An 18,900-nucleotide genomic window follows, 5' to 3' on the forward strand; every position below is an offset into this window, starting at 1 on the left:
ACAATGATAAAGAAGAATAAGAATATGATTTAACCTCCATATGTGTATACTACATGTCTTCCAGGTTTAGCAATCTCTTCCTGATTGAGCCACAAGGAGTAACCCAATGTATCTTTCGTTCCATCTCCTTCCCATCTGACGTCATAATTCGCCATGTCATAAACTATTCCGCTGGTGTACCACCGATACCTTACAAGAAATTGAGATCAATTACAGCAAAAAATATAAAACATGAATGATGTCGGTAATGATACAAAAAATAATAATAATACAAAATGATTGCAACATTTTAAAATCTAAAAAAAAAACAAAAAAAAAACCAAACAAACTCTTACGCTGATACGTCATTGTTTAAGAGCCATTGACCAATGAAATTATGCTCTGGGAGTGTATTCACGCTCAGTAACTGAGCACCATTTGCCTGCAAATTGAAATTTTCAAATACATGTGTATTATAATACTTGGTATGATAATTGGATTATTTTAATTTTTTCTTCAATATTTATTTTAAGAAAACGTTTCGATATATCGCAGTGAACTTGAAATAAAAGACACCACAGAGTTATCCACATTTTTTTCATATTTAGATGTTTAACTGTCTATAGACGACAAAGGCCTACTATCAACTACATTGTATGACGAACGAGATGACTTCAGCTTTTCCAATTTGTTTTTGTCAACTTTCCTTCTTTATATAGTAATATTCCGGTATCACCTGCACATGGTGTTTATGTCTCCCAACTCTTCGCTAGACAAGAACCTGCTCTGAGTACGATCAATTTTTAAACCGAGGCAGACTACTCACGCATTAGTTGATGTTACGGGGATTTCAACAACTCGTTTAATGTCCGCATTTTGTAAAATCTATGGTCGTTATAATGACCTTATTGGTAAATATAACCTATCACTGGGTCGTATTTTGGCTGGCTTGTTTCATACCAATAGTTAGACCTTTGTTTTAGTACTGAATTTAACTTCGGAATGTTACGTCTACTTGATCAATACATAAGGCTCAGAGCGGGTGTGAACGGTCAACAGGGAATGCTTACTCCTCCTAGGCACCTGATCCCACCTCTGGAATTTCCAGGGGTCCGTGTTTTTGCCCTGTTCACAAATTTGTATTGTTTGTGGTTTTAATGAGATCGATCACTGTTCGTTATCTTCTTACCATTCTTTATTGTAAATCATTAACTATTATATTAAAAATGTTTCAAATTTTTTTTTCATGTAATAGATATCAAGGAGTTTGTTATAAGGTAGAATCATGATACTTACGCCACAAGCGGTTTTTGCATCAATATATGTCCGATATGGGTAAACATTGAATTGGTAACAGTGAGTGTCGAAGAAGACCCAGGTGTCGGGACAGTCTGAGTTAAGAAACAAAAAAAAACATCGATTTAACAAACAGGAGAGGAATATTCCACACTTTACATTTATTTATTAATTTGTTTATTTCTTTCTTTATTTATTTATTGGGAAAATAACAAGGAGACTCTTAACGTAGTAGTAAGTGAATGTTCCAAAAATTAAGGCTTAGTTCTAAGATTTATTTCCATATTTGGCGTTAAGTATTCTTATTGTTATACTTTCCAATATTATACATGTAAGTTTAAGATAAAATGTTTATTATAAATACATACTAAACCATTGTGAAAAGACCCCATGTATAAACAGAAGTTGAGACAGAAATTTCTTCCTGAAAGTGTGAAATCATAATCACATATTTAAATTTAGAATTCAATAACAATATACTTGTACTTGTAAATATAGATATATAATTTTAGTGTCTAAATGATTGTTTTTAGGTTTCTGTCGGATTATACTTGTATTTCAACAAAATCAAGGTACTAGTAACCATTGAATGATATAGGCAATAGTACATTTCGTTGGTTTCTAGGATAAATTGAACATCCTAACCACTTAATAACTTATTTCTTTTGTTTGTCTTATTTTCATATACATAAAAATCTGCGGTCATAATTAAAACAATTACTGTAAACATTATATGTTTCCACAAAAAATGGCTACTTGCCTCATTGTTTATCATTTCCTGACATCACAAAGTTCTGCACGAGGACGGTGCATTTTATTATTTTATAGCACATTATAAAATTTGTCATCGATTCAAACTAACAGACATACCCGTTAAAGTATTTGTGTCCATATCATAAATTCAGCGTTTATGACTTCTTGGTTAATCAATAGATTACAAACTGTAAAGAAAAGGCGGGACAATTTTTAAACGACTATAGATTTAAAACTGGAGATAAGCATACAGTAGAAAATTATGTATCTTGAAAAAGTCATGCTTGTTTAACTTATTTCATTAGTTAATATGTAGTCATTCTATGCCCCTACCGTAAAGTTTTATTCCTTTCTCATCATATTTCATATTTGTTAGTTTAAATGTAGTTTCTATGATCATATATGCAGCGTGCTTGTGAAGACAAAATTTCTCTACAATTTACAAATCCAAGCCACAGTGATACCAGTAGTTTCTCAGTAAAAGAATGACACATTGCCACGTACAGTGTCAGTTAGTCATTTACTTTACGTGAAGAATTACTTAATGGCTCTTCAAGGGTTAGGGTACATTAAACTGTCCATTTCAGTTACCAATAGTTTTACGACGTACTGGGTTTTGAATGCACGACTTTTCTTCCGACTTGCATATATTCTTCAAAGATCAATGAAAAGGTTCCTTCAACTTTTATTGACATGGAAATGACTTGTCCAATATAGACCGCAATGCTTCTTTGGTAGCATTTCAGTTTTAAAGAAAAACATCACCGTAAATAAGAAGTTAATAAATTATTCAAATCTGAAAACATCATCAATGAATTGTCTTCTTTTTTACAAATAAGTTTCTTACATTGACTGTTCTGCTAAAATGAATCAGAACTTTGTTAATCTATACCAATGTTAAAAGACTTTATGATGAAGTTAAAATGTGGAATTTTTCATAAAAAGACAGTGTTTAGGTTTTGTAAAACATTACCAAGAAATGAATTCTCACGTTTGACCGATGATTTCAAATATTGAGGTCAGTTAATGGCAGTAAGAGGTAAATTAGGACAAAAAGTCATGTTGAAAGACGACCTTACACCCATGAAAAAGAATCTTAAACCCAATTAATTAAAGGGACAGAAATAGAATGCTTCAACTACAAGTATATAGTATATACTGATATTGCCATATTTTACATTAAACAGATTGATATTAGAAAAAATAAAATGGAATTGAAAAGATCAGTTCTATCCGTACTTTTTGAACAATTTTCAAAAGGTATATATCAATTTTATGTAAATATTTATCTTCGGTATGTTTTTGGATAATGCATATTCAAGGCATGTAAATGTAAATTTAAACTTTTTTCACCTTTAAGTGGAAAGAAAAAGCGCCTCTTTTGACTGCTAAGTATTTTAACACTCAAGTGAGTCTTTCTTAGCAGTGTTTGTGTCAGTGACAAAAACTCATGATGAAATGCGATGTTACACTCGATGGTACATATATTACCGTTACTGACGCTCAGTTTAATGTGTTCTCCAGGCTTGTGACTGACCATTTGCATGATTATGAAGCGGAGAGACATGACCATTGCATTTATTTGGTTCAAAGGGACATTAATTGAGTGAACGAACTTAAGCTAGGAAGTTAACTTTTAAGTCCAGGCTTTTTGACATCATAGACTATTGCTTCCTTAAAAATAAAAATGGAACTCGTAAATTTACATATCTTGTCATTGGTCATCTACAAAATTTATTTTGTTAAAATACATTTTGATTGTACATACAAGTAAAGAAATTTTAAAGTAAATAAAAGTTTATGAAAAGCTGATGACTTCAACTTTTAATTCGTCAACTTCCCTTATTTAGGTAGCAATATACCATTATTGCCTGGAGTTTATGACACCCAGTTGATTCGATACGCAAGAGCGTGTTCTACGTACGAACAATATCTAAAACGGGACAAGCTATTGACAAGTAGACAAGTAAGTGATACAAGGGTATCAATAGTTTTGTTAAAAGGCAACATTTCGCAAATTCTTTGCTCGATACATTGACCTTGTTAGCAAATACAATCTATCGTTAAGTCAAATATTGATTGAAGTTTTTCATACAAGTTGTTAGGCTATTATTTTCATACTGAATTGTCTACGGGTTTTTAGCTCACCTGAGCCGAAGGCTCAAGTGAGCTTTTCTGATCACATTTTGTCCGTCGTCCGTCTGTCCGTCTGTCTGTCTGTCCGTCCGTCTGTAAACTTTTCACATTTTTGACTTCTTCTCAAGAACCACTGGGCCAATTTTGACCAAACTTGGTACAAAGCATCCTTGGGTGAAGGGGAATTTAAATTGTTAACATGAAGGGCCAAGTCCCCTCACAAGGGGAGATAATCAAGAGAAGACAAAAATAGGGTGGGGTCATTAAAAAATCTTCTTCTCAAGAACCACAGGGCCAGTAAAGCTGAAACTTATGTGGAAGCATCCTGGGATAGTGTAGATTCTAAATTGTTCAAATTATGACCCCCGGGGGTAGGGCGGGGCCACAATGTGGAATCAATGTTTTACATAGAAATATATAGGAAAAATCTTTAAAAATCTTCTTCTCAAGAACCACTGGGCCAGAAAAGCTGAAACTTATGTGGAAGCATGCTGGGGTAGTGTAGATTCTAAATTGTTAAAATCGTGACCCCCGGGGGAAGGGCGGGGCCACAATAGGGAATCCAAGTTTTACATTGAAATACATAGAAAAAATATTTAAAAATCTTCTTCTCAAGAACCATTGGGCCAGAAAAGCTGAAACTTATGTGGAAGCATGCTGGGGTAGTGTAGATTCTAAATTGTTAGAATCATGACCCCCATGGGTAGGGCGGGGTCACAATAGGTATTACAAAAAGATCGTCTGGTGAAGAGCAGCAGGGCCAAAGTTATTCAGGTGAGCGTTGTGGCCCATGGGCCTCTTGTTTCGTTTGTCCGGTCATGACAAGGAGCAGATGGCGGTTGTGACCGGTTGACAAGAGATGCTTACTCCTTCGTGGCACCTGATCCCACCTCTGGTGTTTTAAGGGGTCTGTGTTTGCTCTGCTCCCAATTTGTTTTGTTACAATGGACTTTAGAGCTTGATTACTGTTCGTTATCTTCATATTTAATTATTCAAATTTCAAGAAATGCAACCAGACACGCACATATTTATATAAAGGAGATAGATGTGGAGATGTGTGGATGGGTGTGTATATGTGACGTAATGGAGTAAAATAAGTTAGCTTGTTGACTTAACTGTACTGAAATACACTGCAGTGCCTTACCAAGCACCACAAGTTTTGCTACTGGACAATCAAAATCTGAAAACACACTCAATTGACTTCTTTTCTTACATAGTTTAAAATCATTTTCTGCTAATATGATTTAGAATTTTTTGGCTCATTGACAATTTTAAAAGACTTGGTGAAGTAAATTGTTAATAGTTTTTTATCGGACATATATTGTACATCTGTGTTCATATTCAAAATTGTACATAAGTAGAAAGCTAAAAGAAAAGTTTTAGATAAAATATGGAACGCTACAAGCGCAGATTCAGACAACGCGCATTCCCTTCAGAGAGGTAGAGATCGGCTGTTGGTCAGTTTGGGACAGACAAAAAATGTCTTCTGAAAACCATCCTCCTCGATTTTTTGATTAACAGTGAATAACTATATTATGAAACATCCATATATACACATTAGCTGAAATTAACATTCTTTAATACAAGTTTCAATTTCTATGAGAAGTTCGGTTTTTGTGCCATGTCTGCGACAATGGCAAAGCGAGTGAACATTGTCAAAGCAGAAAGTAACAAGAATAGGTAAACACCAACTTTAAAAAAAAATATTACATGGCATTAGTGCGCTTCCGTAGTTAACTGTATACGTCGTCGTAGTCAATTGCTTCGAGTGACAAACAAAAGTCGTGCATTTACATTGAACCCTTGTTACTTTATTACATTTGATTTCAAATATCAAGAATTATTTTTAACAGAATTACAATTTCCATACGAATTCAACTCTCATTTAAAATCGGCAAGGAAGGTCGTGGACTTTGATTTATATTTAAATATAAACAAAACTAAATCTTTCATGGATATTTTTTATAAAACTAATATTTGTAAATATATTGAAAAATTAAAGCGATTCATAAGACATTTCATGAACATCCGTCTGACTTAGCTTAGACCTCGCTTAGTTCGTTTAATTTTATGCTACGGCAAAAACGCCAAAAAAAAGTCCTGCCGAGGAATTAACTTCTCTGAGACGTTCAACGTTCCGTACTTGCTGTTAGACTTGCGTTGCACGACGCTACATTACATTGTAATAATAAAGATAAAATTTGATTTTCAACAGAGAAATGATGTATAAACTTTCAGTGAAAATTTGAATGATGTATGTGCATAAGGTATAAGATAAAATACGGAGATAACGAACATTATTCAACAGTTCTAGCGAAAACAAGCTAAAAAGTCCACTCAAACAATACAAATCAGGAGCAGAGCAAGCACAAACCTCTAAAACATCATAGGTGGGATCAGGTGCCATGGAGGAGTGAGCATTTCTGCCGATCGGTCACACCCACCGTGTGCTCCTTGTTATGATCGCGAACGGAAAAATCCGTAGACAGTTCAGTGTTTAAATAATGGCCTAACAATTAGTACACGAAAACATTGATGTTGCCATCAATTGTCGCCCGGGAAATAAATGAAGTAAAATCTTGATCAACAAACCGCTTCGATATGTGTTATAAAGGCATACGTCTGAATGATCGAGACTGTAGTCAAGAAGATTTACGGAAAGCTTCTGATCGGATGACAATCGAACAAAAACGATGCCGTTTTAAACTTTTTCATTTCCTCAAGTAACTGTTGGCTGCATCTTATATAAATTAGAATCAGACACATGTATCACCTATCATCAAAAATGTATTTGACTTAATGAATATAAAGCACAAACTGTGCAAGGTACGTTTTTATGCAATAAGTAAAATTCAATGCTCTAAAAAAAGGGACCTGTCGTTTTGTCGATAGTAAATGATAAGCAACTTTGTATACTACATATGAAAAACATATATATTTTTAAAGATGTACTTAATGGAAGTAAATATTTTGTGTATCTCGTAATTTTTAAAGGGAAAGAAAATTCTGATATATAATCTTTTTAATGTATAGTTAACCTTTAATTCTGAATAACTTCTCCCACCTCAATCCCATACACCAAAACTTTAGGAGGTTGAATCCTGTCGTCAAAAGTAATGAGAATTTTTTTCAAGTATATTTTTAGAATCTACACACAGCTGAATTAAAAATCAAAACAAAAAATAGGGGTCAATGCACTTCTTTTGGCGCTACAGAGCATTTAGTTTGACCTTTTTGCACTGTAAATACATCTTGCACATGATTCAATTTTCAAAGTTTTTCTTCCAATATTTTTATTCAAATACATTATGGGAACAAACACAGTCTTATTTCATCTTGAATAGATACATTAAAATTTGTGACAACAAAAAATTTTCAAATAACTTCGCATATTTAATTATTTGACCTTTTTGCACTCAAAAATATCATGGAATTTTAACTGAATATCGTTTAATTGGTATTGTAGAGTCCAAATTTATTGTAAGAACTAAAACATTATGCAGAATTTTTTAAATGTAGGTTAAGACAAAAAAATTTGCCCAAAAGCTCAGGAGCGAACCTCGTTAAACTTCTACACGTATGTGTAGAGCAGCCCGGTCCTCCGGGCTGCAATGATAAACGTCAGGCAGCGTTTGACTTAATGATAGATTGTATTTGCTGACAAAGTCAATGTATCGACCATTATATAGAACTTGCGAAATGATGACTTTAAACGAGAATGTTCTTGTATCATTTACTTATTTGTCAATAGCTTGCCTTGTTTTAGAAATTGTTCGTACGTAGAGCATGCACTTGCGTATCGAATCAACTGAGAGACATAAACCCCATTTGCAGGTGATAAAGGTATCTTGCTTCATTAGTAAGGGAAGTTGACGATTGAAAAGTTGAAGTCATAATGTTTATCATAAAGCTTGGTTGTTAAGTTACCATTAAGGTCTTTTTCTCGTAAAATACCGGTATCCAAATACGGAACAGTTGTGTCAAACTCTGTGGTATCTTTTATTTTAAGGTCACTAGGATATGTCGAGTCGACATATGAATGGAAGTAACTATTGTTAATTGATAATACGTCGTCGATATATCCAAATGTCGAGTTGAAGGCCACAGTAAGTGTTTTCTTCTCATATACATAAGATTTTGAATAAATTCTGCTTCATATGAATACAAAAATAGGGCTCCTAATAACGGGACGCAATTGGTACAATAACAAAGTCTACGATTTATTGGGACTTATCCACCATGTGTATAAGAGAAAACCGCGTGATACTATACAATGTTATATATATTGTACAATTTAATAAGAGAGGAAAAAAGGTCTGAATAGCCTACATGTATACCAGAGCCATTTATTGGGACTTTTTCCTCATGTGTATAAGAGAAAACTTCGTGATACTATACAATGTAATGTACATGTATATTGTACAATGTACTAAGAGAGGATAAAAAGGTCTGAATAGCCTACATGTATACCAGAGCCAATTGAATTTATAAGTTGAAGGTTCGAGAGTCAATTCATTGTTGTTTTTTCTTTAATATAGTGGGGAATATGAGTGGGGAGGTAACAGTTTATGTACGTATGGTAATGATGATTTATCTTATGAACGGTTATTCTGGGGGTAAACGCGGACTTTACTGTAAACATATTTATTACATGGACTTGCAAGTTTCACTGTTTTAACAAATCAGTTTTAATTTTGAAATGATTAAACAAGTTTAAATGCTTGTAACTGAATGTTCCTAATTATCCCGTCGACTTTTCTGGAGGGTTCCACTGAACGCCTCTCTGTGCTTCGTATGTATTTTACATATTTCCATTGAAATGTGGCAAATGAAACATCTTGCAAATATCTAAGAAATCGGAAAATAATGAAGTGAACACAAGGGGAAAACAATCTTATCGTGTCGATTTACAAAGACATCTCAGCAGAGGTGCAGCCAAAACTTTTCAGATAAAAAGACAGGTTACGCGTAATTAAAATCAATTTCCGAAATTTTAATATATCAGTTTATGTCCAATAGAGGTTGTTATCACACCTTTATGTAAACACCTGTTGTCACATTCAATTACGAGTAGGTATAATATAACCACTCATAAAACCAACAATTTTATTACAAAATTCTTTCTGGATTTTATTAGATTACAGGAATAGTTGTGTATCCTTAAAAAGTTGTCATTGTTCAAAATTTCAATGCCGTAGAAATTTCAAATTTTAATAAAGTCGTAAAGTTTTCAATTGTGGATTTTGATCTTTATCATATGAATGTTTTGTGAGCCTCTTTAAAAGAAGATGAAAAATAAAAAAAGATAATTAACTATTGTCAGGTGCGTTGTGCATATATTTTGAAAAAAAAATCGGGATACATCTCAGATGAAGTTGAGAGTTTTTTGCTGACACTAAAGGGGAACTGGGGTTAGAATGAAGATGTAACTGATACGTGTATTTGACACGGGGATGATTGGCGAGAGACAGTAATAAAAGTTACGACTTTACCCGTCAAATTGCGTAAGCGTTATGAACCACTTAACTTACATTTTATTTCTGCGACGACTGTGAAATATCAACCGTTGGGAGGCGTTTTGGATTTACCTCTGTTAAATTTAAGGAATTTTACGAGAGGAACTGTGATTATCGGGTTCTATAAATGTATTTGTTGGTTTTATTCATTCAGGATTTAGTTTTATCGAAACATTCAAGGTAAGTTTTTTTTTTCGTTTATTTATTATCAAAAAAGATCTAGTTTCTTAACTTGGATGCAAAAATACTTGTTATGCACAAAATTAAAAAAACAAAATGAGATAAGTTGTAAATCAAAAGTTGTGTCCCAGGTGCAAGCTTTACGTGTCTTTAAAAGTTTAACTATCATCATCTAGAGAAAAAAAATACCACGAAGAGGAATGATATGGACTAAATCTGCTAGCCTCTCTATAAGTTCTACTGAAAGCATTAGACAGTGTAAAGATTTTAATTATAATCGAATCTACCATATTTCGAAGGACATTTCATGAGACAAAAACTTCTCTCAAGCGTGAACTCAGATGTCTTTAAAAGTATTCAATACGATGTTTTCATGTATTTGTCCATCCACTATTCCTGGAACACTATCACACCTTAAAAGTAATTTTGTCCCCGGTTACATCTTGAGCAGATACTGAGTGTTGATTTTATATCATCACTTAAGACGAAATCCGATATGAATAAGCATGCCGTGAGATTATAACATTCCAAAAATTACTATTCACACTTGATAATGACTACTGTCCTAATTCCACGTTCATGATCCCAAGATACCCGAATTAATTCGGATGACATTGTGTCCCTTTTTAAGTTATATCTTTCTGCATTGTCACCGTTTATGTGCACATGGTTAAAGGTTCTTAGATAAAATGAGATAGGGGTGGGTGGAAATTAATAATTTCATCCCATTGACAGGGTGTAGACGCATGTTGTCACCACATGATGACAAGTCTTCAAACTGATAAGAGGAAACATTTGGAAATTACAAGTCTTAGTCAAAAGTAAACTAAAGGTGGCAAAATGATAACGGTTTTGTGATTTGTAGGTGCAAGTGTCACCGTTATCTGAAATTGTTTAAAGATGCAGTACTGATTCTGTACATGATGTGAACTTCATTGTTCAAAAATATTTCGACTACGATTTTCTCCGCATACATCACTCACAAGAGAAAAAAAAAATATTGATCCCAGCGATCATTTTATGATCAAAACAAAACCAAAAAAAAAAAAAACATATCTGAAGAATGTCCCTTCTAGCATGTGATTGAAAAAAAAAATTATAAATTGGAAACCCTATGTTACCCAGATTTTGCATTAATTTTGGGAATGCATACGATTGTCAGTCTTAATGTGTCTATTTTAACGCTATTGGAATCAACTGCTAAAAATTGCCATTGAAGCATTGACTTCTTCTGAAGTACCTTTCAACCCAGTCAGATAACGCTGTTCTGCCGCGGGTTGATGGATCCGCTTCCTTAATTATGTGTCAAGATCATCGTTTTATACAGAGAAACAAATGTTGTCTTGACAATATCATGGACTTCTTTCTTTTGGCAAGGTCGCTGACATTCTCTCAATGGTGCACTCTCCTTGTCAATGTCATATTGATCAATTTTTCATGCCATTATAGTTAAAAGTGATTGTCCAATTGTCTGCCTTTCACATAAACAGGAAATATGGATGGCATATTTTACCATAAAAAGACATGTTCTTGCGAATTTTTCGAATAAATTTATTTAAATTAATTGTATTTTTGTGTTTCTACCCTACAAATATTTATTTATTATATATATGCAGTAAAATACTTCACGCTTCATTAGTCTATTTTCACGAGCAAAGTGAAAAAGGAAATCTTTTGTCACCCAAAAAACCATATGACAAATCCACTTCCACCAAATACATGTGTACGTATACAAAATCGCGAGGACATTTTTGTTGCAATAGCGATTAGTCCCTGTATAATCAACGTGAAAGTTAACCTGTAATTTAGTCTGGCGATCCGTAATGATAAACCTCAACTATCTTTATCCCTCTGAAGCTGGAGAGGTTAAGGCGAACCAGGTATGTCAACCCTAGGGTATACTTATACGAAACACTATCATTGCTGAGACATACGAGCTCCACAGATGACAATAAAGAACTGCATTGGGAATCACTGACATCTCTCTGCACATGACCAAGTCTCGTCCAAAAATTTATGTATTGAAATACGGCAAAATTCTTTTTTCAAAGCAAAATAGTTCATCTTTGCCTTAAGAAGAACTTGTTCACAGCAATTTAGGAATTAACATATATGCTAGCAATTTTATTAGGAAAGTAGATCAATGGATTTATATCAAAAGCTGTCCCCTTAGGAAAGGTACATTTTTTGTTCTTGAAACATATAAAAGATTGTACCAGTTTTACCATTTACTTTATATTGGAATACCAGGTAAGTGAATTTTTTATAAGTGCATTACACGTTTCTATTGTATGGTCAAATAATATTTAATACCGACTCAACAGTAATTGACATGCTTTGATAATTAATACTTTAAAAATTAGGAGTAGACCCTGCTGGAACCTTGCACCGCGTATGATACAAGAAATTAAAAAAAAAGTTTTGTAGTATTGGATGTAGAAGTACCTTTAGCATATGCTTAAAAACCTTTTCCGGTATTCGAAGTCTTTATTTACTTTATTCGGCTAATTAATATTACATATAAACCTTAATAATTCCCTCTTATTTAAGATATTACAGCAAAAGTTTCAGAAGTTTGTAATGCTGTTCTGTCAATTCCAGCATTTGATTATTTAAACTTTTATCAACCTTTTCTTTTTGAAAACATAAAAACATATGTTGAAGATCTTACTTGCATGTATTGAAATTGTTTATCGTAATTTGTGCAGTTTTCTTTCCGTCTTCTCAGTGCATGTTGAAATTTTTTTGTTTTAATCTCTTTTCGATTTCTAGAAATCGAGCGTTTTTATTTCTAAGAGTTAGAGAACAGAGTCAGATAATTGGCTCTTTATCCTGTGTGGCTTCTTATCTTTCCTTCAGACCTGTTAGATCGTCGTCTAACTAACAAACTTTATTTCTTTTTCCCCTGCTGTTTTCATTTTGGATTATTTTGATTTAGATCTGAGATTAATTTGTGGTGACTTTAAGAATGTTTGTCTTCTAATGCAAGAATCTTGTAGACACCACACACACACACACACACACACACACACACACACAGAGAGAATATTTCTTTACTTGTATGAAGTATTCTGAATGTCATCGAAGTGCATTCTTTTCAAAATGGACTGGTGCTGCCTGTCTCCATCGAACTAAAGATATTTTGAAAATAATATTCACAATGACATAGTTGTGAATTATTAAAAGAATAATTATTACCAAAAAATATTTGTTCTGACAACGATAAAAAACCACAGTATTGCGCCAATCTGAGTTCTGGAAAAGTTGAACTTGGTATTTCACCAGAAGAATATCATTTATTCCAACCTCTTCACCGTTTTTCAAAGGTCATCATCCAACTGTAATATATATACACAGCTGTCAAAAAATTGTATATTCTTCAATCTTCACATTACAGAGGTTAAAACGGGTATAAAAATGGCGATGGATAATGTTTCATCATCGTACAAAATTTACATGAGCACCGTTTAATGTATTCAGGTTTTGCAGACGATCATAAAAATTAAAGTTGACGTGCCTGCATCCTTTATGTATAACATGATTGTAACCCTATGTCTTAAGAGTCGTGAAAGGAATCTCCGCTTTTATGTCTTGTGCAATTCATAACATTATATACCAGACTGAAGTCACATCTCATATCATACAATAAAACATAATTTATGGGAATCTGATTTTTAATTGACATTGATGAGTTTTAAATAAAGAATGTTATTTTTAACGAGTTCTCCGGTTCTCACTTTTTTTATATTGTGTGATTTTGTTTCCCTCGTCCTTTGGTATACAGCAGTCGTAAAACCCTGTTTGCTTCGTTGCTCAAAGTCTAACCGTTGGAAGATAAAATCGTCAGATTGTGACAATATAAGTGAACTTCATTGCTAATTTCAGACTCCTTATGATATGTGATATGACCTTAAATCAATGTTAAAAAGGTGAAATAAAAGAGTCGTATTCACAGATAATTAGACAATGTTCACAATTTGGAACAAAATTAATAAGCATCAATTTTAAACGACAAGAAAAACCTCTAAGACATAAAGTGAAATTCTAAACTGGTATTACCGCCTGGTAGCCTTTGTAATCTTTCCTAGGTGTGCAATTACATGTAACAACTAACAGTTGTTCACCATTTCGGTATTAAGGAACGCTTAAGACTGTGCTTTGATGTAAATTGTTAACATTGCTGTATTTCTTAAGAATGAATTTTATCACTTCCTAGTTAGAACGGTACTTACCTTGTCTCAATATTTCCTCAAATGGAGCAAGGGGTTACTAGGGGCTTCAGTACATCAGTAGCATTTAATTCCTGTCATCTGTGATGGCTGTGGAATTCGATGTAAATATAAAGAAACGACGTTATCTTTTTTCACAAATACATACTGAAAAGCTCCAACAGAAAATGTTACTCGGTTTTACATATTCTACTGCAAACCATATCTGATCACTGACATCTAACGCTGTAATAAGCAATTAAGTACTTGCTTTTATTTATTTTTTTTAAAATTATATTTAAAGATATTAAAATGTAATTACTTATTTGGTCTATATAAAGTGATGGGCAAATTCTAATAAAGCCGTTCTCCAGTTGTTGGAACACTGGTTTACTGATATAAAGAAAGGTCGAGCAGATACACTGACCTAGTATGTTAAATATGGAATAAATTGAAACTTAAATTGCAATAAATCTATTTAAGTGGGTATGCCAAATAATACGGGTGTTTTGTAAGAGACTGGTTAATTGAAGAATTTGATCATACACGTTCAAGATAACTGTGGAATCAAAACGCGGGTACTTTGATTTTGTGTTTGGATAAGCTTGTTATAGTGATTATATTTCAAATGAGATATTTCCAATTGTGTTTATTTTCTCTTAATTTAGAAAATTAAATGAAATTTGGTTAAGCTTAAAAAATTCACCAATGCTTCAAAGGCAGTTCAGAAAGAAAAGTCTGTAAAACTGAGTCCTTCAACTTTGAAACAATCCACTTAAAGCTGTAAATATTAATGCAGATGTTAAAAATTGTAGGAATTCATCTCTCAAAGTGACATCTGGTAGATGTATTGCCCTGTAGGACTTCAGAATTTCTATAGATTAACCACCAAAATAAGCAACTCAAGGACGGCATATCTGTTTTTCGGTATTCAAATTTCTAGGTCATTATTATGCAATGAAAATTTGTTTATTGTTTAAATTGACACTTGATTATAGACGTGTTTATTAAGGGGTAGAGTTATATTGACTGACAGTTCTATTTCGAGTTGTTATCCCATTAATTAATGGCTTTTGCATTTATTTATTTATTTATCTATTACAAGATTAGTGTTGCCTGATGTGAAAATAAAGCTGCGATAGATATAAACTATTTTCAAAGTCTTATTGAAAAAGGAAGTCTTTCTATTAAAGAATTTAAAATTATTTCTTTATCTGGTAAAAACTCTTTACTACATTTTTTTTTACACTTTTTTTCATTTGTTCATTGGTATGTTTTTGTGGGTAATCAAGTCAAAATTTCCAAAGTTGGTATTTCTTATTTTCCACTCAATGTGAATTTTCAAAAAAGTATCAAAAGAAAAGTAAGTTTTCCCCTATTATCATCAAAATCAAATTAAGCTCATAATAGTATTTAAATATTACTATGAACTCAACACTTATTACTCTTTTAAGGTGACTTTAAATAAATAAGATAATTAAAATTGAGGGGAAAAAATGAAGATTCTATCGCAAAATTGTCAAAAGCCTTGGTACGTTTTTATATACAACGGTTCAGCCAACACAACATTTATTGTATATCTAGCACAGGCTTAGGAATAAGCGGTTCGACAATGTAAAATGTGCCTTTAAATAAAACCTGTAAGTTCATCTTAAAATAAAATCCGGGAATAGATAATCAAACTCAGCTTAAGAAATGTAAGAATGTCGAATTGATCTCTACTATCTAAGATACATGTATTTACCCACATACACCTGAGATCAATGGACACGCAATTGTTTAGACCAGCTGGGTTTGTTTTTTTTTTTCAACCAAGTAAAAGCAGGATACTGGTAGTAGAGTCTCTTTATCTGCATTTTTACGTCTCTTCTACCTTTGATTTTGCAAATGGATGGACTAAGGATTACTCCGTTTACCTGATCTATACAGATCACGTGGATGTAATGGTCGACAGGGAATGCTTACTCCTCCTAGGCACCTGATCCCACCTCTAATGTTTCCAGGGGTCCTTGATTTTTGCACTGCTTATGATTCGTATTCTTGTTTCAGTGAACATTGGAATCTATCCAGATATCCAGAGTTCGTAAATAGCAATTTTCTAAACCAAATCAATCAATTTTAAAGATTAATGAAACAGTTAGATTCAGCTTTTGAAACCACTATCCTTTTTTTGAAAGCTGCATTATTCTTCTTGAGATCTTTTCTTGTTCCAAATAAATTTATAGATTCTTTTATCCACTTTTTTGTCTTCTTTGGAAGGAGAGTAAGTAAATTTTTAAGTTTGGATATTAACAGTAACCTTTTATAACTTTCCCAAGTGGAGACATATATCTGTTTGATCATGAAATAGTCTCCTTTTAAATGTTTTGATTGATTGATTGTTTATTGTTTAACAGCGAGTTCTCAGTTCATCGCTTATGATCGATTTTGAAAGTTTGAGGGGTTTCTCTGTCGACCCCGAGTGAGCTTACCCCCTTTTTTTAACCAGAGAAACATCTTTTGCATGCCAAGGGGTTGTAATCCTGGACATTTTGGATAACACATAGTTGAGCTTGATTTTAATGAACATGTATCCATCTGATAAGGTCAGGACAAAATTAAAAATCTGAAGTGTTTTGCATGTAGTACCGGTATTTATTTCCAAGATACTGAATCAAAAGCTTTTTCAGAATCAATAATTAAAATAATTCTTTGGATATTTGTGAAAAGCTTTTTGATTGTCATGAACAAGACAATCAACACACTTTTTAATCTATATGCGTTAAAAAAGGAAGCAATTTTGTATGAAACATTTGAGCAAATGTATTAATGTATTGGACGCGAGTTTAAAAAAAAATCTTGGTTTTTCTCCTCTAGGTTAAGTTGATATAATTCCTTGCTTCTAAGATCAGATAGTTCTCCTTTTTAAAATCGATAATGCATAATTTAAGGTTTTTGTTTGTTTGTATGTTGTTTAACGTCCCTCTCGAGAATTTTTCACTCATATGGAGACGCCACCACTTGCCGGTGGAGAGCTGCAAATTTTGTCCTATACTCGGCACTTACGGCTATTGAGCAGTGAGGGATCTTTTTCGTGCCAGCACCTACTGCGACACGGGACCTCGATTTATACGGTCTCATCCGAAGGACCGTCTCCACATCCCACAGTGGGATTCGAACCCGCGATGTAAGGATCAACTCCTTACTCTGCGACTCTAGAGCAGACACTCTAACCACTGCGCCACGCGGGCGACTAATTTAAGGTTTATTATGCAAGAACAACATTCATTATTAATGTATATTTTGATTTGCTGCATAATATTTTTTCTCCGGTATTGGTTTTATAAACCTTTAACTCTCAAACTGAAAAAATATAATTTATTCAATAATTAATCAGATGAAACAAAAAATATTGAAGTAAGAATACATCTGTATTAATTAAATGTCAAACTGCTCTTAAAACGTGTCCGTACATGTATACATTTAATAACAAGCTTATACACATGCTTTATGAATACTAGTCATACAAAATACCGTGATACAAACCAATGGTACAGCTACAGACTTCTTAAACGCTGTTCTACAACTTGAACATTTCCATGTGAAGTAATTTCAAGGACATTTCCAATGCATTGACAGAAAGTGTTACATTTCTAGTACTTATTGCTTAAGGCTTTTATCATCCACCTTGAAGCATTCTTTCTTTGAGTACCTTCTCATTAACCGTAAAATTAAGGCACCGTCTTTCGTATAACAGAATTATATACTTGATTTTCAAATGTTTCTGAAGACAAAACACCTGCTTAAAGTTTTGCCATGAGGCTCAAAGACAATGTTAACTCAGTCGCTGAAAGTTTAAATTTTAAAATTTGAGAAATGAACTAGAACAAGGTGTAATGCCGATAAATGTGATTAGTGATACTTATTAATTGAATTATGGTTTTTAAAAAAAACTGACATTGTTTTCTAAACGTATAAATGACCACTTATGCTGAAGTTCTTTCCATTATATGTGATGCTCTGATGTGACATAATTATAACGAACAGAGTTCATCAACGAGCATTTGTAAAATTAATGCTTTATCACTTACAGAACCAGAGTCGATTAATCTATAGGACTATCGTTAGAGTATACATTTTATATACTTTTTTAACATTTATGTCTGTCAATGAAATATAGAGAAAATGAACAGTATATTCAAGCTAAAACTCCATTCAAACAATACAAATCGAGAGCAGAGCAAACACGGACCTCCAAAAACATCAAAGGTGGGATCAGGTGCCATGGAGGAGTGAGAATCCCCAGCTGACTGGTCACACCCGCCGTGTGCTCCTTGTCGTGATCAGGAAAAAAAGAAAAAATCCGTCGACAATTCACTGTGTAAAAATGGCCTAACAATTAGTATGAAAAACACCAGTCAGCATTTGACTTAATGATAGATTATGTTTGCTGACAAGGTCATTATATCGACTATAAAACTTGCGAAATGATGACTTCAAACGTGACTGTTGATATCCTTGTTTTTATCAACTTGTCAATAGCTTAGCTTGCTTCGTTTTAGAAATTGTAAGTACGTAGAACTCTTGCGTATAGAATCAACAGGGAGAGAAAAAACCAATATGCAGGTGATAAGGATATATTGCTACATAAGTAAGGGAAGTTGACGAATGAAAAGTTGAAGTCATCACGTTTATCATAAAGCTTTGTTGTTATGTAACCATTAAAGTCATTTATAGCAAAATACCCAAATATGAAACAGATGTGTCAGACTCTATGGTATCTTTTATTTCAAGCTCACTGGGATATATCGAGTCGACATATGAATGGAAGTAACTATTGTTAATTGATAATA

General features: G+C 33.2%; 2 protein-coding genes across 2 annotated transcripts in view; both read left to right on the forward strand.

Annotated features, from left to right (window-relative positions):
- Window positions 1-18,900, forward strand: part of LOC133185180 (zinc phosphodiesterase ELAC protein 1-like) — a 295,055-nt gene that overhangs the window by 160,725 nt on the left and 115,430 nt on the right. The window lies entirely within an intron of this gene.
- The window catches only part of LOC133185188 (sonic hedgehog protein-like), a 71,638-nt gene continuing 62,389 nt past the window's right edge, over window positions 9,652-18,900 (forward strand). The window contains exon 1 of the mRNA XM_061320281.1: window positions 9,652-9,860. The gene's annotated coding sequence lies outside the window, so the exon portion shown is untranslated. The remainder of the gene's footprint in view (window positions 9,861-18,900) is intronic.

The sequence above is a fragment of the Saccostrea echinata genome, unplaced genomic scaffold, assembly GCF_033153115.1.
Source record: "Saccostrea echinata isolate AGI-Se365-2 ecotype Australia unplaced genomic scaffold, CSIRO_AGI_Sech_v1 ptg000001l, whole genome shotgun sequence".
In the NCBI taxonomy this organism is placed as follows: Eukaryota; Metazoa; Mollusca; class Bivalvia; order Ostreida; family Ostreidae; genus Saccostrea; species Saccostrea echinata.